This window comes from Mustelus asterias, chromosome 18, assembly GCF_964213995.1.
Source record: "Mustelus asterias chromosome 18, sMusAst1.hap1.1, whole genome shotgun sequence".
NCBI lineage: Eukaryota > Metazoa > Chordata > Chondrichthyes > Carcharhiniformes > Triakidae > Mustelus > Mustelus asterias.
In genome coordinates, this window is record NC_135818.1 from 88,824,921 (window position 1) to 88,851,251 (window position 26,331).

The following is a 26,331-nucleotide window of genomic DNA, read 5'->3' on the forward strand; positions in this document are numbered from 1 at the left end:
GGGGCATGTTCTCCTGTACCTTCCTGAAGTCGATGACAATCTCCTTCATTTTGTTGACATTGAGGGAGAGATTATTGTTGCCGCACCAGTTCACCAGGTTCTCTATCTCATTCCTGTACTCTGTCTCATCATTGTTTGAGGTCTGACCCATTACGGTGGTGTCATCAGCTAACTTGAAAATCGAATTGGAGGGGAATTTGGCCACACAATCATAGGTGTATAAGGAGCTTATGATGGAAGGAAAGTCATTGAATAAGTAACTGAAGATGGTTGGGCCTAGGACACTACCCTGAGGAACTCCTGCAGTGATGTCCTGGAGCTGAGATGATTGACATCCTACCTCCAAAACCATCTCCCTTTGTGCCAGGTATAATTCTAACCGGTGGAGAGTTTGCCCCCTGATACCCATTGACTCCAGTTTTGTTAGGGCTCCTTGATGCCACACTCGGTCAAATGCACGTTGATGGCAAGGGCAGTCACTCTCACCTCACCTCTGGAGTTCAGCTCTTTTGTCCATGTTTGAACCAAGTAATAAGGTCAGCAGCTGAGTGACCCTGGCTGAACCAAAACTGAGCATCTGTGAGCAGGTTATGGCTGAGTAAGTTCTGCTTGATAGCACTGTTGATGACACCTTCCATCAGTTTGCTGATGATTGAGAGTAGGCTGATGGGGCAGTAATTGGCTGGATTGAATTTGTCCTGGTTTCTTGTGTACAGGACATCCCTGGGCAATTCCCTACATTGCCGAGTAGAAGCCAGTGTTGTAGCTGTACTGGAACAACTTGCCGAGGGACAAGTTTCAGGACTATTGCTAGAATATTATCAGGGCCCATTGCCTTCGCAGTATCCAATGTCTTCGACCATTTTTTGACATCATGTGGAGTTAATTGAATTGGCTAAAGACAGACATATGTGGTGCTGGAGGATGTTGAGATGGATCATACACTCGACACTTCTGGCTGAAGATTGTTGTAAATGCTTCAGCCTTATCTTTTGCCCTGATGTGCTGGGCTCCTCCATTATTGAGGATAGGGATATTTGTGGAGTTTCCTCCTCCAGTGAGTTGTTTAATTGTCCACCATCATTCATGGATGGATGTGGCAGGATTGCAGAGCTTAGATCTGATCCATTGGTTGAGGAATTTTTGAGCTCTATTATTTGCTGCTAATGTGATTCGGCATGCAAGTAGTCCTGCGTTGTAGCTTCACCAGGTTAACACCTCATTTTTAGGTGTGTCTGGTGTTGCTCCTGGCATGCCCTCCTGCACTCTTCATTGAATGAGGGTTGAGTCCCCTGGCTTGGTTTTAATGGTAGAGTGGGGGATATGCCGGGCCGTGAGGTTACAGATTGTGGATGAGTACAGTTCTGCAGCTGCTGATGGCCCACAGCACCTCATGGATGCCCAGTCTTGAGTTGCAAATCTGTTATAAGTTTAACATTTAACACCATTTAACACGGTGGTAGTGCCACACAACAATGGAGGGTATCCTCAATGTAGAAATGGGACTTTGTCTCCACAAGGACTGTGTGGTAGTCACTTCTACCAACACTGTCATGGACAGATGCACCTGCGTCAGGCAGGTTGGTGAGTGTAATAGCAAGCCCCTTTAAGGGGTGAGGTTTTGGACGCTCATGTGACCTGTTTAGCCAATTGGGCAGAAACGTGCAAATCCTCAGGCTGAGTGCGGTCTTTCCCAGGCAGTCTGGGGACTGGAGTCGAAGTAGTTGTTAGCATCTTTCTCACTGTATAGAATTATTCCTGTTAATAAATAGTTCTTCAGTTTCTCCACTTGGTGGTCATTACTCTTTCCAAGATATTACATTTGGCGATGAGGATCAACAGAGTGCCCTTAATGAGATGTTGAGAGACTGGCGAGTGTGTGGGGTGAATAATACTGCCATTCGGGAGAAGGAACTGTTGGCAGAAGCAGAAATAACCCTAAAGAGGGCATTAGAACTTGCTCGTGCTTTGGAAAGTGGAGAAAAAGGCACAATGGAACTTCAAAGTGTGAAAGCGGGTGAGGTCCATCAAGTTTGAAGGGAAACTGCCAGTGGCAGTAATCACAGTAAGGATTCTAACAACACCAAGTTAAAGTCCAACAGGTTTATTTGGTAGCAAACGCCACTAGCTTTCAGAGCGCTGCTCCTTCGTCAGGTGAGTGGAAGATCTGCTCATAAATAGCAAACAGGGCATATAAAGACACAAACTCAATTTACAGAATAATGAATAATGATTGGAATGCGAATCTTTACAGCTCATTAAGTCTTAAAGGTACAGATAATGTGAGTGGAGAGAGCATTAGCACAGGTTAAAGAGATGTGTATTGTCTCCAGACAGTACAGCCAGTGAGACTTTGCAAGTCCAGGCAAGTTGTGGGGGTTACAGATAGTGTGATATGAATCCAAGATCCTGGTTGAGGCCGTCCTCATGTGTGCGGAACTTGGCTATCAGTCTCTGCTCAGTGACTCTGCACTGTCGTGTGTCGTGAAGGCCGCCTTGGAGAATGCTTACCCGAATATCAGAGGCCAAATGCCCGTGACTGCTGAAGTGCTCCCCAACTGGAAGAGAACAGTCTTGCCTGGTGATTGTCGAGCGGTGTTCATTCATCCATTGTCGTAGCGTCTGCATGGTTTCCCCAATGTACCATGCCCCGGGACATCCTTTCCTGCAGCGTATCAAGTAGACAATATTGGACGAGTTGCAAGAGTATGTACCATGTACCTGGTGGATGGTGTTCTCATGTGAGATGATGGCATCCGTGTCGATGATCTGGCATGTCTTGCAGAGGTCGCTGTGGCAGGGTTGTGTGGTGTTGTGGTCACTGTTCTTTTGAAGGCTGGGTAGTTTGCTGCAGACAATGGTCTGTTTGAGGTTGTGCAGTTGTTTGAAGGCAAGAAGTGGGGGTGTGGGGATGGCCTTGGCGAGATGTTCATCTTCATCAATGACATGTTGAAGGCTCCGGAGGAGATGTTGTAGCTTCTCCGCTCCGGGGAAGTACTGGACGACGAAGGGTACTCTGTCCACCCTGTCCCGTGTTTGTCTTCTGAGGAGGTCGGTGCGGTTTTTTGCTGTGGCGCGTCGGAACTGTCGATCGATGAGTCGAGCGCCATATTCTGTTCTTATGAGGGCATCTTTCAGCATCTGGAGCTGTCTGTTGCAATCCTCATCCGAGCAGATCCTGTGTATATGGAGGGCTTGTCCATAGGGGATGGCTTCTTTAACGTGTTTAGGGTGAAAGCAGGAGAAGTGGAGCATCGTGAGGTTATCCGTGGGCTTGTGGTACAGTGAGGTGCTGAGGTGACCGTCCTTAATGGAGATGTGTGTGTCCAAGAATGCAACCGATTCTGGAGAGTAGTCCATGGTGAGTCTGATGGTGGGATGGAACTTTTTGATGTCATCATGTAGTTGTTTCAGTGATTGTTCGCCATGAATCCAAAGGAAGAAAATGTCATCGATGTATCTAGTGTATAGCATCGGTTGAAGGTCCTGTGCAGTGAAAAAGTCTTGTTCGAACCTGTGCATGAAGATGTTGGCATATTGAGGTGCGAATTTGGTCCCCATGGCTGTTCCGTGTGTCTGATGAAGAACTGATTATTGAAGGTGAAGATATTGTGGTCCAGGATGAAGCGGATGAGTTGTAAAATTGCATCTGGAAACTGGCAGTTGTCGGCGTTGAGCACTGAGGCAGTTGCAGCAATGCCATCGTCATGGGGGATGCTGACATAGAGTGCCGAGAGATCCATTGTGACGAGGAGTGCTCCTGGTTCAACTGCTCCATGTGTGCTGAGTTTCTGTCGGAAGTCCATAGTGTTGCAACAAAAGCTGGGGGTTCTTTGTACAATGGGTTTCAGGCTGCCCTCGACATAGCCGGAGAGGTTCTCGCACAGGATCCCATTGCCCGATACGATGGGACAGCCAGGTGTGTTTGCCTTGTGTATCTTTGGGAGGCAGTAGAGATCTCCACGCGGGGAGTACGTGGGATGAGAGCACGGAGGATGCTCTGAAGGTCCAGATCAAAGATCTTGATCAGAGTGTTGAGTTGACGGGTGTGTTCTTTGGTCAGATCTGCGGGTAACTGTCTGTAGTGTTCCTCGTTATTCAGTTATCAGTACACTTCTTTGCAGTAATCCGTTCTGTTCAGTATGACGATGGCCCCTCCTTTGTCTGCTGGTTTGATGACAATGTTGCGGTTGGTCTTGAGAGCGCGAATGGCATTGCGTTGTGCTTGGGTGATGTTCGGGGCTGTCTTGTGAGTGCGGCTGATGAATTTGGTGTTGATGCACCTCCTGATGGCTTGGGCATACATGTCAAGTCGAGGGCAGCGGCCTTCCGGAGTGGTCCAATTTGACTCTTTCCTCTTCAGGTGCACTGCGGATCTCTCTGTCAGCTGTTCCGGTTCATTGGCTATCTCATTGTGTTCGCTGTTGGCCTCTTGGGGTTTGTGGAAGAACTCCCACAGCCTCATTCGCCTACAGATCAGTGGCAGTAATGTCAGGGATATGGGTGCAGAGTTTAACAAACAAAAAGTACAGAACCAGAGAGAACAAAAAGAACAAAGAACAAAGAAAATTACAGCACAGGAACAGGCCCTTCAGCCCTCCAAGCCTGCACCGCCCATGCTGCCTGACTTAACTAAAACCCCCTACCCTTCCGGGGACCATATCCCCCTAATCCCATCCTATTCATGTACTTGTCAAGACGTCCCTTAAAAGTCACTACCGTATCCGCTTCCACTACCTCCCCTGGCAACGAGTTCCAGGCACCCACTACTCTCTGTGTAAAAAATCTGCCTCGTACATCTCCTTTAAACCTTGCCCCTCACACCTTAAACCTGTGCCCCCTAGTAATTGACTCTTCCACCCTGGGAAAACGTTTCTGACTATCCACTCTGTCCATGCCTCTTGTAGACTTCTATCAGGTCGCCCCTCAACCTCCGTCGCTCCAGTGAGAACAAACCAAATTTCTCCAACCTCTCCTCATAGCTAATGCCCTCCATATCAGGCAACACCCTGGTACATCTTTTCTGTATCCTCTCCAAAGCCTCCACATCCTTCTGGTAGTGTGGCGACCAGAATTGAACACTATATTCCAAGTGCGGCCTAACTAAGGTTCTATAAAGCTGCAACATGACTTGCCAATTTTTAAACTCAATGCCCCGGCCGATGAAGACAAGCATGCCTTCTCGACTACCTTTTCCACCTGGGTTGCCACTTTCAGTGATCTGTGTACCTGTACACCCAGATCTCTTTGCCTATCAATACTCTTAAGGATTCTGCCATTTACTGTACAGAGAGTGTGGAGGTGTTGGAGATTTGGTCTACAAACCAAGAACTGTGAAGAATGCTATCATTGTGGGGGAGAGCACTCCCAGTGGTTTAGTGTTGCGCCTGCAAGGGACAGATAAGGAGCAAGTGCAAGGCTAAACAGGACCTGCCTGGAAAAAATCTAGCTCCAGTGCACAGCGTAGAGAATTATAAAGAAGGATCAGATTTATAGAGGTTGAATAATATTAAAGTGGGCAAAGTGGTACCCATCACAATCTTGCTGATGGTTAACAGCCGGGAGACACAGGAGCCTCTACCACAGTAGAGGGAGAACAATCTTATCGATACCGACAGGGAGCGGTCCAGCCCCTGAGATTAACGAACACAGCAATCAGGCTGGCTACCATAAACAGGGGTGGTTATACAGATTGTGTAAACTACAGACAGTAGTCTGCCTAACTATCTTTAATTGTAGCTGAGGGCCAAGCTTGATGGGACGAGATTGGCTTCAGGAGATAAAACTGAATTGGCTAGAAATTTTCAAAATTAATGATGAGAACCTACATGACATCCTCAGGAGATACCAGAGGTATTTTACTAGGCAAAATTCAAGGCTTGAAAGCCAAAATTTACGTGTATCCAGAGGCTACACCAAAACTTTACAGAGCAAGACCTGTGAAAAGGTGGAGACCGAATTTAGATGGTTTAAAGGTGTGCAGGTTAGGTGGATTTGCCACACTAAACTCTGTCTTAGTGTCCAAAGATGTGTAGGTTAGGCGGATAAGCCATGGTATATGTGTGGGGTTTGAGATAGGGTGGGGGAGCGGGCCTGGGTAAGATACTCTGTCAGAGAGTCGATGTAGACTCAATGGGCCGAATGGGCTCTTCTGAACTGTAGGGATTCTATGATTCTATTCTAAGATTTGGGCATTATCCAGCTTGTGCAGTATGCGGACTGGGCAGCTCCCATTGTGCTAATACTTAAGCCAAATATGACCATACAAATATGTGGGGATATAAATTAACGGGGAATCAGATTCCAAAATTAGACAGGTATTCCATAACAAAAATAGAGGAACTGTACGCCAGGCTAGCTGGATATGTAACACACTAAGTTAGACATGAGTCATGCATACAGGGTGATGCATCCAAGGAGTTTGTTACTATTAACAAATAGTTAAGGGCCTGTACCAGTACACCAGACTGCCAGTCGGAGTCTCATTGGTTTGTGCAATCTTTCACAGCGCAATGGAAAGACTTTTACAAGATTTACCTGAGGTACTTGTTTACTTGGATGAAGTGCTAATCACGGAACCACAGATGAGGAGCACCTCAACAACCTGGAAGAGGTTTTTAAACAGTTCCAGGAGGTAGGAGTAAGAGTAAAGAGAGAAATTCATCTTTAAGGTAAACAAGGTGATTTATTTAGAGTTCAGAATAAATGCACAAGGTTGCCATTGATGGAAGATAAAGTTAGGGCCATTAAAGAAGTACCAGCCCCATTTTCAGCTGCGGGGTGGGGGGTGGGGGGGGAGGGGGGGGGGTGGGGGCGGTCACGGGTGTCGTATTCAGCAGGAAGTTTCCTTGCCCATGTTTGGCCAGGTGCCATGAGACTTCATGTTGTCCAGAACTGATGTTGGGACCTCAGATGGCAACCCCCTCCTGGCTGTATACCACTGAACTACCACCACTGTGATGGTGGTGTCTGGGACATTATTCAACGAGTCTGACTATGTTAGACTGTTGCCCGGCTAGCCTTTCGGGCAGCTCTGCCAATTTTGGCACAAACCCCCAGATGTTTGTAAGAAGGGCTTTGCAGAGTCGACAGATCGATGCTGGGTGGTCCGCCCGGTTTCATTGCTTTGTTTTTTTTGTAGTGGTTGGATACAAATGAGTGGCTTGCAAGGCCATTTCAGAGGGTATTTAAGAGATAACACATTGCTGTGGGTCTGAAGTAATATATAGGCCAGACCTGGAAGGCAGATTTCCTTCCTTAAAGGACATTAGTGAACCAGGTGGTTCAATCAAGTGACAATCAACAATGCTTTCATGGTCATCACTAGACTTTTCCAGATTTTTTATTGAGTTTAAATAAGCCAAGGTGGGATTCAGACCTGTGTCTCCAAAGCATTACGCTGGGTCTCTGGGTTACTCATCCAGTGACAATACTATTACACCACCACTTCCCTTCTGTGTAACGCACTGCAGATTGTGGGTTATGCTCTGTGCTACACTGGGTGATATAGTCTACAATGTGCAACTGAGATTTCCTGCATCAACTTTTGACAAGAGTCCCACTTTAATAGTACATGGAAAGTGACCTGAAATTCCTAGCAATGTAGTTCCTGCGTTACAGTGCTACATTTAAGAGATTGCCCAAATTTGGACTACCACTTTCCAGGATGTGAGTTCAATTTTTCTGTTGTTGGTTCAAAGCATGTGGGCATGACTGGTTAGACCAGCATTTATTGCCCCAAACCAAATTGCCTTTGAGAAGGTGGTAGTGAGCTGCCTTCCTGACTCACTGCAGTTCATGTGGAGTAGGTCTGCTCCCAGTACTGCAAAGTGCCAAAGACACTGAAGGAATGGCGATATATTTCCAAGTCCAGATGGTGACTGGCTTGGAGGGGAACTTGTATGTATCTGCTGCCTTGTCTTCCTAAGTGGTAGAGGTTGCAGGTTAGGAAGGTGCTGTCGAAAGAGCCTTGGTGAGTTGCTGCAGTGCATCTTGTAGATGGTAAGACACGGATGACACTGTGGACGGGGTCCTATAGCCTCGTTCGTACAAAAACTGTAAAATCCCGTCTGAGGTCAACGGGCCTTCCCATTGTCCACCCCTCGCCCGCTCCAATTCCTGTGTCGGGCGGGGTGGTAAAATTCTAGCCTGTATGTCAGTGGTGGAGGGAGTGAATGTTTAAGGTGGTGGATGGGGTGCCAATCAAGTGGGCTGCTTTGGGATTGGGTCGAGCTTCTTGAGTGTTGTTGGAGCTGCACTCATTCAGGGAAGTGGAGAGTATTCCATCACACACCTGACTTGTGCCTTGTAGACAGTGGACAGGCTTTGGGGAGTCAGGAGGTGAGTTACTAGCTGCAGAATTCCCAGCCTCTGACCTTCTCTTGTAGCCATGTTTATATGCCTGGTACAGTTTAGTTTCTGAATAACCCCCTGAATTTTGATGGTGGGTGTAGTAACTCCAGGCTACTCCATGTGGCAAGTAACAAAGATTTATTGACTGAGAAGAACTACATACAAAGGTTTAACAGGATCACTAAACAGGTCTACTCCTGACAACGCCAACTCCAACTGAAGCCTTCTAGCCCCAGGAATGTGCACCCTTGCTGCTGATTGGCTGCCGTTTGTGCAATCGTACTCCATTGGTTCCAGCTTGGTCATGTGGCCCATGAAGGATCACCCATTAAAGGAGCCACACTATCACACTCCTTTCCCCCCCCCCTCCCCCGCAACATCTTGGACTCCCTGTGATAAAACAAAAAGATAAACATCTAACACATGGGCAGATAAACAACAACACTATAGAAGAGACACCAGGGAAGACAAATTCATAACGTCAGCCTGTCCGGAAACTTCCAGACCCTTGCGGAATGTTGCAATTCTGACAGGGATTCTTCAGCAGCCGACGACACACGATCCACCGATGATGGGGTGGGGTGGACATGCTAACCACCTCTGGAGCCAGGCCCTTGCCAGCCCCTCCTTCTGTCTCAGCCATCAAGGCCAGAGGCTGCCTTGGGCCCACCGCTGGTGTCAAAATCTCCAGTTCAGAGGTTAATACGTATGAACTTGATGCGCAGCATACTTGTCTGTCTCCTGCAACTGACTCTGCTTTCTTGCACAAGTGATCGACATGCTTCTTCACTAGTCGGCATTCTGCCTTCATCACATGAGACTGGCTCAGTCTTCCACCAGAGGGGAGGAAGAGAAGAGCAATAGTGATAGGGGATTCTATATTCAGGAGAACAGATAGATGCTATGGTGGCTGTCAATGTGACTCCAGGGTGGTGTGTTGCCTCCCTGGTGCCAGGGTCCGGGGTGTCACTGAACGGCTGCAGGGCATCCTGCAGGGGGTGGGTGATAAGGCAGAGGTCATGTGTGATGACTTCAGCCAGGCTAATGAGGTTGGCTTGCTAGAGTATGAACTACCTGATGAGTCCTCGACCTCCTTGTGAACCTGCTCCTGGGCCTGGCGAGGCGCACCATCAACAGGTCCAGGCAGCGGGCGAAAGATGGGGTCGTCCATCCTGACTGTCTGCCCCTCTACCGCGGCTATGTTCGCGGCCAGGTGTCCCTAGAGAGGGAGCATGCGGTGTCCACGGGCGCAGTTGACACCTTCCGTGACCGCTGGGCACGCAGGGGCTGGGGTACATTATAAACCCCGACAATCACATTTTAATTTGATGTTTTAAGTTTCTATTGTACTTTGTCTTTTATTTTGGGCGTGTCCTCCTCCTTTTGGGGAGCTGCCCCTTTTAATTTGTCCATAAGTTAATTTGATTTAGTTTAATTTGTTGGTACCATAAAGAAATATCTGGTGAGTCCTAATTAATGGTTAAATCAGGGAGCCTCATGCTCCCTATTTAAAGCAGGTGTGTCAGACTCCCAGCCTGCATTCAGCAGGGAGCAACTGGAGAGCTGGCTGTGTACAGATGTATGGTGTAAATAAAGTAACTTGGTGACGGGACTTTCGCCTCCGTGGAGTTATTACATCACGGTACATGTTGGTACCAAAAACAGAGCTAGAAAGAGGAATGAAGTCTTGCATCAAGAATTCAGAGTTAAGCAGCAGACTAAAAAGCAGGACCTCGCGGGTTGTAATCCCAGTGCCGCATGCTAGCGAGCACAAAAATAGGAGAATAGCGCAGATGAATACGTGGCTTAAGAGTTGGTGCAGGAGGGAGGGTTTCAGATTCCTGGATTACTGGAACCCTTCTGGGGAACATAAGAACATAGGAAATAGGCGCAGGAGTAGGCCGTCTAGCCCCTCGAGCCTGCCCCGCCATTCAATAAGATCATGGCTGATCTGACGTGGATCAGTTCCACTTACCCGCCTGATCCCTATAACCCCTAATTCCCTTACCGATCAGGAATCCATCTATCCGTGATTTAAACATATTCAACGAGGTAGCCTCCACCACTTCAGTGGGCAGAGAATTCCAGAGATTCACCACCCTCTGAGAGAAGAAGTTCCTCCTCAACTCTGTCCTAAGGACACTGGGTTGCAAGGGAGTAGAATAGGACTGAGGAGGACACTGGGTTGCAAGGGAGTAGAATAGACAGTATTACAGTTGATAAGGAGGATGTGCAGGATATTCTGGAGGGTCTGAAAATAGATAAATCCCCTGGTCCGGATGGGATTTATCCAAGGATTCTCTGGGAGGCAAGAGAAGTGATTGCAGAGCCTCTGGCTCTGATCTTCAGGTCGTCGTTGGCCTCTGGTATAGTACCAGAAGATTGGAGGTTAGCGAATGTTGTCCCATTGTTTAAGAAGGGGAACAGAGACTTCCCCGGGAATTATAGACCGGTGAGTCTCACTTCTGTTGTCGGCAAGATGTTGGAAAAAATTATAAGGGATAGGATTTATAGTTATTTGGAGAGTAATGAATTGATAGGTGATAGTCAGCATGGTTTTGTGGCAGGTAGGTCGTGCCTTACTAACCTTATTGAGTTTTTTGAGAAAGTGACCAAGGAGGTGGATGGGGGCAAGGCAGTGGACGTGGTATATATGGATTTTAGTAAGGCGTTTGATAAGGTTCACCATGGTAGGCTTCTGCAGAAAATGCAGATGTATGGGATTGGGGGTGATCTAGGAAATTGGATCAGGAATTGGCTAGCGGATAGGAAACAGAGGGTGGTGGTTGATAGTAAATATTCATCATGGAGTGCGGTTACAAGTGGTGTACCTCAGGGATCTGTTTTGGGGCCACTGCTGTTTGTAATATTTATTAATGATCTGGATGAGGGTATAGTTGGGTGGATTAGCAAATTTGCTGATGACACCAAAGTCGGTGGTGTGGTAGACAGTGAGGAAGGGTGTCGTAGTTTGCAGGAAGACTTAGACAGGTTGCAAAGTTGGGCCGAGAGGTGGCGGATGGAGTTTAATGCGGAGAAGTGTGAGGTAATTCACTTTGGTAGGAATAACAGATGTGTTGAGTATAGGGCTAACGGGAGGACTTTGAATAGTGTGGAGGAGCAGAGGGATCTAGGTGTATGTGTGCATAGATCCCTGAAAGTTGGGAATCAAGTAGATAAGGTTGTTAAGAAGGCATATGGTGTCTTGGCGTTTATTGGTAGGGGGATTGAATTTAGGAGTCGTAGCGTTATGTTGCAACTGTACACAACTCTGGTGCGGCCGCACTTGGAGTACTGTGTGCAGTTCTGGTCCCCACATTACAGGAAGGATGTGGAGGCTTTGGAGAGGGTGCAGAGGAGGTTTACCAGGATGTTGCCTGGTATGGAGGGGAGATCCTATGAGGAGAGGCTGAGGGATTTGGGATTGTTTTCGCTGGAAAGGCGGCGGCTAAGAGGGGATCTTATTGAAACATATAAGATGATTAGAGGTTTAGATAGGGTGGATAGTGATAGCCTTTTTCCTCTGATGGAGAAATCCAGCACGAGGGGGCATGGCTTTAAATTGAGGGGGGGTAGTTATAGAACCGATGTCAGGGGTAGGTTCTTTACCCAGAGGGTGGTGAGGGATTGGAATGCCCTGCCAGCATCAGTAGTAAATGCGCCTAGTTTGGGGGCGTTTAAGAGATCCGTAGATAGGTTCATGGACGAAAAGAAATTGGTTTAGGTTGGAGGGTCACAGTTTTTTTTTTAACTGGTCGGTGCAACATCGTGGGCCGAAGGGCCTGTTCTGCGCTGTAATGTTCTATGTTCTATGTTCTAAACTGACTCCCCTTTATTTTGAGGCTGTGCCCTCTAGTTCTAGCTTCCTTTCTAAGTGGAAAGAATCTCTCCACCTCTACCCTATCCAGCCCCTTCATTATCTTATAGGTCTCTATAAGATCCCCCCTCAGCCTTCTAAATTCCAACGAGTACAAACCCAATCTGCTCAGTCTCTCCTCATAATCAACACCCCTCATCTCTGGTATCAACCTGGTGAACCTTTTCTGCACTCCCTCCAAGGCCAATATATCCTTCCGCAAATAAGGAGACCAATACTGCACACAGTATTCCAGCTGCGGCCTCACCAATGCCCTGTACAGATGCAGCAAGACATCTCTGCTTTTATATTCTATCCCCCTTGCGATATAGGCCAACATCCCATTTGCCTTCTTGATCACCTGTTGCACCTGCAGACTGGGTTTTTGCGTCTCATGCACAAGGACCCCCAGGATAGGAGTAACATTTTTGTGGGCAGGTTTTGTGGGCTAACGCTGTTGGGAGGAGTTTAAAATAATTTGACAGGGGGAGAGGACACAGACTGTTTGCAGAGTCAGGGCACAGCATAATACAGTAAAACAATAAGTCAGAGAGAGTACAGCTTTATTAAATTTCAAAGAGCAAGGCAAGGCTAGATGGCCTCTGTTTTAATGCCAGGGATACTACAGGTAAAACGGATGAGTTAAGGGTGAGGATTGACAGGTGGAAGTGTGATATAGTAACCATCACAGAGACATGGTTGAGGGTGGGGCAGGACTGGCAACTCAACATTCCAGAGATAGAATCTTCAGGCGAGACAGGGGAGAGGGTAAAAGAGGAGAAAGCACTGCATTATAAGACAGTTACTGCAGTAAGGAGAGATGATACCTTAGAGAGACATTGAATGAAGCTCTGTGGGTAGAATTTAGGAATAAAAAAGAGGCAGCCAGATTGCTGGGTGTTTATTATAGACTCCCAAATCGCCAGCGGGAAATTGAGGGACATATGCATGCACAAGTCACGGAGGTGTGTAAAAATAAAAGGCAAACATTGGCTCTGTTCTCTCTCCACAGGTTCGGTTAGACCTTCCATCATTTTGTTGTTGTTGTTGTTTTAGATTTCAGCATCTGCAGTATTTTGCTTTTATCTTAATTGAGATAGACATAGTGTAAAGGGCTTAGAGTCATAGAGGTTTACAGCATGGAAACAGACCCTTCAGCCCAACTTGTCCATGCTGCCCTTTTTTTTAAAACCCCTAAGTTAATCCCAATTGCCCGCATTTGGCCCATATCCCTCTATACCCATCGTACCCATGTGACTATCTAAATGCTTTTTAAAAGATAAAATTGTACCCGCCTCTACTACTACCTCTGGCAGCTTGTTCCAGACACTCACCACCCTCTGCGTGAAGAAATTGTCCCTCTGGACACTTTCGTATCTCTCCCCTCTCACCTTAAACCTATGCCCTCTAGTTTTAGACTCGCCTACCTCTGGGAAAAGATATTGACTATCTAGCTGATCTGTGCCCCTCGTTATTTTATAGACCTCTATAAGGTCACTCCTCAGCCTCCTACGCTCCAGAGAAAAAAGTCCCAGTCTATCCAGCTTCTCTTTATAACTCAATCCATCAAGTCCCAGTAGTATCCTAGTAAATCTTTTCTGCACTCTTTCTAGTTTAATAATATCCTTTCTATAATAGGGTGACCAGAACTGTACACAGTATTCCAAGTGTGGCCTTACCAATGACTTGTACAACTTCAACAAGACATTCCAACTCCTGTATTCAATGTTCTGACTGATGAAACCAAGCATGCCGAATGCCTTCTTCACCACTCTGTCCACTTGTGACTCCACTTTCAAGGAGCTATGAACATGTACCCCTAGATCTCTTTGTTCTGTAACTCTCCCCAATGCCCTACTATTAACTGAGTAAGTCCTGCCCTGGTTCAATCTACCAAAATGCATCACTTCGCATTTGTCTAAATTAAGCTCCATCTGCCATTCGTCAACCCACTGGCCCAATTGATCAAGATCCCATTGCAATTGGAGATAACTTTCTTCGCTGTCCACTATGCCACCAATCTTAGTGTCATCTGCAAACTTACTAACCATGCCTCCCATATTCTCATCCAAATCATTAATATAAATGACAAATAACAGTGGACCCAGCACTGACTCCTGAGGCACACCGCTGGTCACAGGTCTCCAGTTTGAAAAACAACTCTCTACTTTCTCGCTTGGATGGAGCTAATTTCTTGAAATGTGTACAGAATCTTTTGGGTCAATATGTAGAAGATTCAGCCGGGGTGGGTGGGGGGGGGGATGTGTGTGTGTGGGGGGAGTGTGCTGTCATTGATTCTGGGGAATGAAGCAAGACAGGTAGTTGTGTGTGACAGCAATCACAACATGGTACAATTTAAGCTTATTACGGGCATTATGGACAAAGAAATAGATAAGTTGCAATAAAAATGTTTTGGATTGGGGGAGAGTGGATTTTAGTAAAATAAGGCAGGACCTGGCCAAGGTAGACTGGGAACAGCTACTAATGGGGAAATCTACAGAAGGGTAGTGGGGGGCATTCAAAAAGGAAATAGGGAGCATATTCCCTCCAGCTGATAGAAAGGAGTAACAAGCCCAGGGAACCATGGACGACCAGAGATATTCAGGGTACGATAAGGAGGAAGAGAGAGGTTTTTAGCAGGTACAAGGGGAGCAAATCAGAGGAGGCATTAGTGAAGTACAGAAAGTGCGGGATGGAGCTTAAGAAAACAATTAGGAGAATAAATAGGGGATATGAGAAAGCTCTGGCTGGCAAAAGTAGGGAAAATCCCAAGTTATTCTATAAGTATATCAATGGGTAGATGATAACCAGGAAAAGAGTAGGGACCATTAGGGACCATTAGAGACCAAGGGAGCAATCCAAGGGTGGAACCAGAGGATATTGGTAGTGTTGAATGAATACTTCACATCCAGTGGCAGGGGCTCTGACCCAAATTTTTAATTCCTCTCTGGTCATGGGGGAGGTGCCAGAGGACTGGAGAACAGCTAGTGTGATGCCGCTATTTAAAGGTTGTAGAGATAAGCCAGGGAACTACAGACCAGTGAGTCATAGATCAGTGACAAGGACACTATTGGAGAGAACACTGAAGGAGAGAATCTATCATTACTTGAGGCAAGGTTTGATCAGGGATAGTCAGCATGGTTTCGTCAGAGGCAGATCATACCTCACAAATTTGATTGAATTTTTTGAGAAGGTGACCAGGTGTGTAGATGAGATTAATGCAGTTGATGTCATTTATATTGATTTCAGCAAACCCTTTGACACAGTCCCACATGGGAGACTTGTAAAGAAGCTAAATTCACATGGGATACAGGGTAATTTGAAGAAGTTGGTTCAAAATTGGTTTAGTTGTAGGAGACAGAGGATGATAGCAGAAGGCTGCTTTAGTGACTGGAAGCTAGTGTCCAGTGGTGGACCATAGAGATCTGCGCTGGGTCCCCTATTATTCATCATTGATATAAATGACATAGATGACTACGTTTGGGAAAGGGGGGGGGGGGGTAGTAGGATTAGTAAGTTTGCAGATGATACAAAAATTGGCTGGGTGGTTAACAGTGAAGTTGAGTGTCTTGGGTTACAGGAAGATATAGACAGGATAGTCAAATGGGCAGATAAGTGGCAGATGGAATTTAACCCTGAAAAGTGAGAGGTGATACATTTTGGAAGGAGTAATTTGACAAGTAAGTATTCAACGAATGGCAGGAGACTAGGAATTTCTGTGGAACAAAGGGACCTTGGCGTGTTTGTTCAGAGATCTTTGAAAGCGTAAGGGTATGTTAGTAGGGTGATGAAAAGGACATATGGGACACTTGCCTTTATCAATCAAGGCATAGATTACAAAAGCAGGAATGTCATGTTCAAGTTGCACAGAACTTCAGTGAGGCCACAGCTGGAGTATTATGTGCAGTTCTGCTCACCACCACCTTGATGTGGAGATGCCGGCGTTGGACAGTGTTTACCCTAAACACATTAAAGAAGCCATCCCCTACGGACAAGCCCTCCGTATACACAGGATCTGCTCAGATGAGGAGGATCGCAATAGACACCTCCAGACGCTGAAAGATGCCCTCATAAGAACAGGATATGGCACTCGCCTCATCGATCAACAGTTCCGATGCGCCACAGCGAAAAACCGCACCGACCTCCTCAGAAGACAAACATGAGACACGGCGGACAGAGTACCCTTCGTCATCCAGTACTTCCCCGGACCGGAAAGCTACGACATCTTCTCCGGCGCCTTCAACATGTTATTGATGAAGACGAACATCTCGCCAAGGCCATCCCCACTTCTTGCCTTCAAACTGCACAATCTCAAACAGACCATTGTCTGCAGCAAAATACCCAGCCTTCAGGAGAACAGTGACCACGACACCACACAACCCTGCCACAGCAACCTCTGCAAGACGTGCTGGATCATCGACACGGATGCCATCAACTCACGTGAGAACACCATCCACCAGGTACACAGTACATACGTTTGCAACTCGGCCAACGTTGTCTACCTGATACGCTGCAGGAAAGGATGTCCCAAGGCATGGTACATTGGGGAAACCATGCAGACGCTATGACAACGGATGAATGAACACCGCTTGACAATCACCAGGCAAGTTCCTGTTGGGGAACACTTCAGCGGTCATGGGCATTTGGCCTCTGATCTTCGGGTAAGCGTTCTCCAAGGCGGCCTTCACGACACATGATAATGCAGAGTCGCTGAGCAGAGACTGAAAGCCAAGTTCCGCACGCATGAGGACGGCCTCAACCGGGATCTTGGGTTCATGTCACACTATCTGTAACCCCCACGACTTGCCTGGGCTTGCAAAATCTCACTAACTGTCCTGCCTGGAGACAATACACATCTCTTTAACCTGTGCTTAATCCTCTCTCCACTCACATTGTCTGTACCTTTAAGACTTGATTACCTGTAAAGACTCGCATTCCAACCATTATTTTGTAAATTGAGTTTGTGTCTTTATATGCCCTGTTTGTGAACAGAATTCCCACTCACCTGAAGAAGGGGCTTGGAGCTCCGAAAGTTTGTGTGGCTTTTGCTACCAAATAAACCTGTTGGACTTTAACCTGGTGTTGTGAGACTTCTGTGTTTACCAACAGCTTCTCAGGGCAACTAGAGATGGGCAATAATGCTGGCCAGTCAGCAATGCTATATCCCACAAATGAATTTTTAAAAAGTGATCGCACTGGAGAGGGGGCAGAGAAGATTGACCAGGATGTTGCCTGGGATGGAACATTTAAGTTATGAATTGGATAAACTTGGGTTATTTTTGTTGGAGCAGAGAAGTGTACAATATTGTGGAACATGGACAGGGTGGATAGGGAGTAACTGCTCCACTTAGCTGAAGGGCCAGTCACGAGAGGACACAAGTTCAAGGTGAGGAATAGGAAGTTTAGAGGGACGTGAGGAAAAACCTTTTTTATCCAGAGGGTGGTGATGGTCTGGAATGTGCTGCCTGGAAGGGTTGTGGAGGCAGGTTGCCTTATCCTTTAAAAGGTATGTGGATGAGCGCTTGGTAAATGGGATTAGGTAGGTAGTTCTCGTGTGTTGGTGCAGACTCGATGGACCAAAAGGGCCTCTTCTACACAGTACGATTCTGTGATTCTCCACAATCCTGCCTGACAGGTCCACCAAAATTTCTTGCCAAAACAAGGTTATCAACATTAAATGACCTGTCCCCTGAGAGTCATGATACTCTTTCGGTGAGGCTTGCCAAGCTTCCACCCTCCCCAGCAAATCTGTGAACACCAATTTTAAACAGGTAAGCAGGTGCAAACCGATGAGCAATTCTGCAGGTGTGACTCCAGTGTGGCATGCAGTGTACTGTTGTCATACAGTAAAAACTTGCTAATCGCAATGGCAAATGAGCCTGCTGCTTCATGGTAGCCTTGCATGGCTCATTCCACCAACCCATTCGAGGTAGGATGGCAGGGGACTAACCTGACATGGCGAACGCATTACAATTGACAAAAGTCTGAAATTTGTCAGTCGTGAATGCTATTCCATTATCTGACACCAACACTTCAGGAAGATCATGGATCAAAAGATCTGCCTCAGTTTTTCAATAGCAGATGTAGCTGTGGTGGATCTCATGAGTTGAATTTCCAACTAAAAAGGCCCAGCAAAATCTTCATGGCTGATCTTTAAGTGGCGCTAGTCCACGAAAAGATCAGCCGTGATCTTATTGAATGGCGGAGCAAGTTCGAGGGCCTTACTCGTGCTTCTAGTTCTTATGAAACCATGGATGGCCTGGCTACTCCTAGGGGTGCACATTTGCTGGTGGCAGTAATGTCTGACAACTGGGGCGGCATGGCAGCACAGTGGTTAGCACTGCTGCCTGACAGTGCTAGGGCCCCGAGTTCAATTCCGGCCTCGGGCCACTGTCTGTGTGGAGTTTGCATGTTCTCTCTGTGTCTGCGTGGGTATCCTCCGGGTGCTCCAGTTTCCTCCCGCAGTCGAAAGAGGTGCAGGTTAGGTTGATTGGGCAGGCTAAATTGACCCTAGTATCAGGGGGATTAGCAGGGTAAATGTGCGGGGAATAGTGCCTGGGTGGGATTGTGGTTGGTGCAGATTCGCTGGGCCAAATGGCCTCCTTCTGTACTGTAGGATTCTATTCTATGAACTTACACACTACCCAACCATTTATTCAATGTTTGTCAATGTCAGGCCACCAAATATAGCTTCTGGCCAACACTTTCATTCTGCTCCGGCCACAATGTGCACGATGCAACTGGAGCAGTGGCTATCAGCCTGGGGGTGGTATGATGGCACAGGCACCCCCCCGCAATGGCACCCCATCTTTGCAGGTCATTTCATCCCTGCGATGCAAATAGGGCTCATTTGCTTTGCCTTGAAGTGCCACTTTGTCCGTACCGTTTTCTTGATCTTCGACAGTAATGGGTCTCTTTGTCCACAACTTAAATGTGAACTGCTGATGCAGACAGGATAGCCAAGAAACGTGGAGCTATATCTCCTCCGGAACAGTATGGTCTGTGGCGGTGGGAGGTGGCTAAGCACATCTGCACTTGAGACCTGTGTTCCTGACCTATACTGGAAGGTATAACTGTATGCTCCCAGCAGCAAGGCCCATCTCTGCACCCTGGCCAAGGCAATTGACAGCACTGGCTTTTCCTCCCAGAGAATCCCCAACAACAGCTAATCATCTGTCACGATGATGACATGCTGTCTGCAGATTACTGGTGAAATTTCTTCACAGCATAAATGGGCAGCACATTGGTTAGCATTGCTGCCTCACAGTATCAGGGACCTGGGATGAATTCCAGCCTTTGGTGACTGTGTGGAGTTTGCACATTCGCCCAGTGTCTGTGTGGGTTTCCTATGGGTGCTCCAGTTTCCTCCCACAGTCCAAAGATGTGTTGGTCATGCTAAATTGCCCCTTGTGTCTCAAGATGTGTAGGTTAAGGAGATTAGTGGGGTAAATACACAGGGTTGAGATAGAGTAAGATGCACTTTCGGAGAGTTGAAGATTTGATGGGCCAAATGGCCTGCATCCGCATTGTAGGGATTCTCTGACTGCTAGGCTTTGTTGATTTGAGAGTACCTTTGAGTGTCTGACAAAGTTCTCGAAGCGAACGCAATTGGCCTCTCTGCCCATCTGCCATTCTATGGAATAGAACTGCTCCAACTCCGTATGATAAGGCATCGCAAGTTACTACTAATGGCTTGCTCAGGTCGAAATGCACAAACGTCGACGATTGTAAAGCCTGTTTGACTTGGGCAAAAGCCTCTTTCTGCATATCACTCCAATTCCATCGCTGATGCTTTTTAAAAACCTGGTGTAGGGGGGCCAGAATTGTTGATGCACTCAGCAGGAGCATTCCATAGTAATTGACCTTTCCTAGGAAGGACTTCAGTTCTGTCACATTCCTGGGTACCAACACTCCCTTACTAGCTTTCATCTTATCGAGGGAATGCAACCCCTTTGTGTCGACTTTGGGTCTTCTGGGGGAACCAAGTAATCTCATCAACTTGAAAGGTACATTTCACATGGTTTAAACATATACCAGCTTTCTTAAACTTTAGGACTTCTTCCAAATTTGCACCATGTTCTTCAGGAGACGCGCCTGTAATCAAGACATTGTCCAAGTATACCATCACTCTAGGGATTCCCTGTAACAGGCTCTCTGCAGAATGCTGAAAAATGGCACAGGTTGACGAGACACCAAATGGCACACGGGTGTACTGATATAACCACTTGTAGGTATTTATTCTATCTGGAGTCCTCTTCCAGTTCCAGCTGTTGATAAGCATGACTTAGATCTAGCTTAGTATACTTGAGGCCCCCTGCTAACTTAGCATAAAGGTTCTCGATCCTGGGAATGGGGTAAAGATACAGCTGAGCTGCCTGTTTATCGCTAACTTATTGTCCCCACAGATCCTCACAGTATGGTCAGGTTTCAGGATGGGAAGTGCAGCACATTCGGAAAACTGCACAGGTCTGATGATGCCCAGATCTTCCAACCTGGTCAGTTCTACCTCTACTTTCTGGTGTAACACATATGGCATTGATGAGCTCGGAAAAACCTAGGTGTAGCCTCAGCTTTAAGTAAATTTTAGCTTTAGCTCCTTTTATCTGACCCAATTTTCTTTAGAATACCTCCTGATATTTACATAGGAGCTCTGTGAATCCTCCATCCTGAACATTAAACGTGTGCGGCCAGTTGAATTTGGTTTGTTTTAACCAGTCCCGTCCCATGAGACTGGCTCTCTGTCCTTCAATCACCTTGATGGGTAGCTGGGCTGACTGGTTCCTATAGGATGCCGACATGGAGATTGTCCCCACTATTTTTAGTCTCTCCAGCATTCGTTGCCAAAGTAGCCTCAGTATGGCTAAGACTAAACGGTTACAGTCCCTTCTGGAGATGTTTTTTCACCTACGACAGTGGCCATAGCACCAGTGTCGACCTCCACTTTCAGGGGACGGCTGTTAACCATTGAAACAATCTCAATGGGAAGGGTATCTTGCTAAGTCTTGGCTCCTGTCAGCTTATTCACAGGGGTTGTGTTCATCATTTCCTTTCTCTTTGGAGCATTCTATTCAACCTGCTTCACTCTGCACATAGCCTGCATGTGACCCTTCCTTTTCTATCTGAAGCAGATAAAATTTTTGCATCGGCACGTCTCTTGGGGGTGGTCTCTCCCACACTGAAACAGGTCTCAGACCCTGGTGCTGAACACCTTTTCAGGCTCCGCTGTGCCCTCACTCGGGCTGTTCCTAGAAGCAGCCGGTTCCTACAACTGGTTCACCTTATTCTACACACTTTGCAGCTCACACACACCTTGCTCAATGCACTGGCATTTGGGCCTTCTCTGCTGATTTTTCTACTGAAATCTTGGTTTCAGCAAGCAATTTGGATGTTGTTGCTCCCACAAACGAAACATTGCTCAGTATGTCTCCCAACAAAGGCCCAAACTCTCAGTACTCAGCCAGCTGTCAAAGTCTGGCCACAAAGCTGGAGACTCTTTCCCCAGGCTCCCTAATTGCAGAGTGGAATTTGTACCATGGCATGATAACAGAAAGTCAAGGATTGCAGCGATCCTTAACTAAATTGACTAACTGATAGAAGGCTTTTGCACTTGAGCTTCAGGTGACGTCAAACTCCTCACTAGATTGCAAGTCTGTGGGCTGCAGACTAAGCAGCATCAACTTCTGCTTCTCCTCATCTGATATTTTGTTTGACGTGAAAAAAATAATGCAGTCTCACAATCTACTGCCCCCCTCCCCCCAACAACTCTCGCCTTTGGGGTCAGATGGTTCTATTTTCCCAAATAGCAGCTTCTTTAAAACAAAGTCTGTATCTTTTCACCTTGGAACTTTGAGGAATCACTCTTCTCCCCTGCTAACTTTCAGTGACTGATCCAGTTTGTCCTTGTCGCCAGCGTAATAACTCAATGTGGCAAACTAGGTTTATAGATTAACTAAAAGGGTTTAAACAGCACAGTTATACAGGTCTACTCCTGACAACAATGACGCCAACTGAAGCCTTCCAGCCCCAGGAATGCACGCCCTCACTCCAGATTGGCCCAGGTTTGTGCGCTCATGCTCCACTGGTTGTGGCCCAAGAGGATTGCCCATTAAAGGGGCTACACTGCCACAATGGGGATTTAGTGGTATTTACTGTTCAGTGTCAGAGTTAGATTCGGATGAATATTCCAAGGTGTATGGAGATTAGGAGTTAAAGCCCCACTACTGTGCTGTACAGGTGATCAAGAAGGCAAATGGGATGTTGGCCTATATAGAACCATAGAAAATTACAGCTCAGAAACAGGCCTTTTGGCCCTTCTTGTCTGTGCCGAACCATTTTATGCCTAGTCCCACTGACCTGCACTTGGACCATATCCCTCCACACCCCTCTCATCCATGAACCTGTCCAAGTTTTTCTTAAATGTTAAAAGTGACCCCGCATTTACCACTTCATCCGGCAGCTCATTCCACACTCCCACCACTCTCTGCATGAAGAAGCCCCCCCTAATATTCCCTTTAAACTTTTCTCCTTTCACCCTTAACCCATGCCCTCTGGTTTTTTTCTCCCCTAGCCTCAGCGGAAAAAGCCTGCTTGCATTCACTCTATCTATACCCATCAAAATCTTATACACCTCTATCAAATCTCCCCTCAATCTTCTACGCTCCAGGGATCTTATTGAAACATATAAGATGATTAGAGGTTTAGATAGGGTGGATAGTGATAGCCTTTTTCCTCTGATGGAGAAATCCAGCACGAGGGGGCATGGCTTTAAATTGAGGGGGGGTAGTTATAGAACCGATGTCAGGGGTAGGTTCTTTACCCAGAGGGTGGTGAGGGATTGGAATGCCCTGCCAGCATCAGTAGTAAATGCGCCTAGTTTGGGGGCGTTTAAGAGATCCGTAGATAGGTTCATGGACGAAAAGAAATTGGTTTAGGTTGGAGGGTCACAGTTTGTTTTTTTTTAACTGGTCGGTGCAACATCGTGGGCCGAAGGGCCTGTTCTGCGCTGTAATGTTCTATGTTCTAAAGTCCCAACCTATTCAATCTCAAGGGGGATAGAATATAAAAGCAGAGATGTCTTGCTGCATCTGTACAGGGCATTGGTGAGGCCGCAGCTGGAATACTGTATGCAGTATTGGTCTCCTTATTTGCGGAAGGATATATTGGCCTTGGAGGGAGTGCAGAGAAGGTTCACCAGGTTGATACCAGAGATGAGGGGTGTTGATTATGAGGAGAGACTGAGCAGATTGGGTTTGTATTAGTTGGAATTTAGAAGGCTGAGGGGGGATCTTATAGAGACCTATAAGATAATGAAGGGGCTGGATAGGGTAGAGGTGGAGAGATTCTTTCCACTTAGAAAGGAAACTAGAACTAGAGGGCACAGCCTCAAAATAAAGGGGGGGTCGGTTTAGGACAGAGTTGAGGAGGAACTTCTTCTCTCAGAGGGTGGTGAATCTCTGGAATTCTCTGCCCACTGAAGTGGTGGAGGCTACCTCGTTGAATATGTTTAAATCACGGATAGATGGATTCCTGATCGGTAAGGGAATTAGGGGTTATAGGGATCAGGCGGGTAAGTGGAACTGATCCACTTCAGATCAGCCATGATCTTATTGAATGGCGGAGCAGGCTCGAGGGGCTAGATGGCCTACTCCTGCTCCTATTTCTTATGTTCTTACTGTTCTATGTTCTATCTGCATGATTAGACTGAATGATGGAACAGATTCGACAGAACATTTGATTCACTCCTGCACCCACCACTTGTGTTATGATCTAGACTGATGAGGCAGTAATTCACTGGATTGGAGACAAGGCATGGCTGGGCAATTTTTCACACTGTTGGGTAGCTGCCAGTTATAACTGTACTGGAACAGCTTGGTTAGGAGCACAGCGCAATTCTTCAGCACCAGTGATGGGATGCGGTCAGGAGTGATAGCCTTTTGCTGTACTCTAGTCAAGAGGCTGGCAATTCTGCAGCTCACCTCCTCCTTCCCCAAAGCCTGTCACCATCCACAAATCACAAGTGTCATGGAATGCTCACTGCTTGCCTGGATTTTAAAATAAAATCCAGTGACTTCAGCCATTTCTGGATGTCTCATGGAGTGAATCAAATTGGCTGAAGACCAGCACCTATGATGCTGGGGATTCAAGGACAGGCCAAGATACATCAGCCATCCAGTACTTGATTGGGATCTGGGCTTCATTAGCTAGGCCACTAATTTTTGTTCACCCTTAATTGTCTGCCAGAAGCTGGTGGCGAGCCATCTTATAAACTGCTGCAGTCCCATGTGTTGTAGGTACACCCACAGTGCTGTTAGGGAGAGAGAACAAAGAACAAAAGAACAAAGAAAATTACAGCACAAGAACAGACCCTTCAGCCCTGCACCGACCATGCTGCCCGACTGAACTAATCCCTTTATTCCCATCCAATTCATGTATTTGTTAGAACACCCCTTAAAAGTCACCATCATATCTGCTTCCACTATCACCCCCAGCAGCGAGATCCAGGCACCCACCATCCTCTATAAAAACTTGCCTCGTACAGTTCCTTTAAACCTTGACCCTTAAACCTATGCCCCCTAGTAATTGACTCTTCCACCTGGGAAAAAGCTTCTGACTATCCATGCTCCTCAATCTTGTAGACTTCTATCAGGTCGTCCCTCAACCTCCGTCGTTCCAGTGCGAACAAACCAATTTTCTCTAACTTCTCCTCATAGCTAATGCCCTCCATACCAGGCAACATCCTGATAAGTCTTTTCTGTACTCTCTCCAAAGCCTCCACATCCTTCTGGTAGTGTGACGACCAGAATTGAACACTATATTCCAAGTGCGGTCTAACTAAGGTTCTATAAAGCTGCAACATGACTTGCCAATTTTTAAACTCAATGCTCCAGCCGATGAAGGCAGGCATGCCGTATGCCTTCTTGACTACCTTCTCCACCTGTGCTGCCACTTTGTGGCCTGTGTATCTGTACACCCAGATCCCTCTGCCTATCAATACTCTTACTTAAGGGTTCTGCCATTTACTGTATATTTCCCATCTGTATTAGACCTTCTAAAATGGGTTACCTCACATTTGTCCAGAGTAAACTCCATCTGCCATCTCTCCACCCAAATCTCCAACTGATCTATATCATGCTGTATCCTCTGACAGTTCTCATCGCTATCCGCAATTCCACCAATCTTTGAGTTATCCGCAAACTTAATCAAACCAGTTATATTTAAATGATTTGGGGGAAAATGTATTACAACAGTGAACAACACTAGTCACGACCCTCCATTCAGAAATGCACCCTTCCACTGCTACCCTGTCTTCTATGACTGACCCAGTTCCATATCCATCTTGCTAGCTCACCTCTGATCCCATGCGACTTCACCTTCTGCACCAGTCTGCCATGAGGGACCTTGCCAAAGGCCTTATTGAAGTTCATGTCGACAACATCTACTGCCCTACCCTCAATCATCTTTGTCACTTCCTTGAAAAACTCGATCAAGTTAGTGAGGCATGACCCCACCCCCCTTCACAAAACCATGTTGCCTCTCGCTAATACGTTCACTTATTTCCAAGTGGGAGTAAATCCTGTCTTGAAGAATCCTCCCCAATAACTTTTCTACCACTGACATAAGGCTCACCAGTCTATAATTATCTGGATTATCCTTGCTACCCTTCTTAAACAAAGGAATAACATTGGCTATTCTCCAATCCTCTGGGACCTCCCTGTAGCCAGTGAGGATACAAAGATTTTTCTCAAGGCCCCAGCAATTTCCTCCCTTGCCCTTCTCAGTATTCTGGTATATCTCCCATCAGGCCCTGGGGACTTGTCTACCTTAACGTTTCTCAAGATCCCCAATACCACCTCCTTTTTGATTTCAACATGACCCAAACTGTCTGCAAATCCTTCCCCAGACACATCATCCACCAAGTCCTTCTCTTTGGTGAATGCTGACACAAAGTACTCATTTAATACCTCGCCTATTTCCCCTGGCTCCACGCATAGATTCCCTCCCCTGTCCTGTCCTTGAGTGGGCCAACCCTCTCCCTGGCTAGCCTCTTGCTCTTTATATAATGTATAAAAAGCCTTGGCATTTTCCTTAATCCTGCTGGCCAATGATTTTTCATGACCCCTTTT

General features: G+C 46.7%; 1 protein-coding gene across 5 annotated transcripts in view; it reads left to right on the plus strand.

The window, feature by feature from the left end:
- The window catches only part of gstz1 (glutathione S-transferase zeta 1), a 69,565-nt gene that overhangs the window by 2,722 nt on the left and 40,512 nt on the right, over positions 1-26,331 (plus strand). For 2 of the 5 annotated variants that reach the window (XM_078234530.1, XM_078234536.1), the window contains exon 1: positions 6,553-6,671. The exons of 1 other annotated variant lie outside the window; for it this stretch is intronic. The gene's annotated coding sequence lies outside the window, so the exon portion shown is untranslated. Of the gene's footprint in view, positions 1-6,539; positions 6,672-26,331 lie in introns of those variants that run through there. 2 more of the 5 variants (XM_078234539.1, XM_078234531.1) reach the window with 2 other exon arrangements.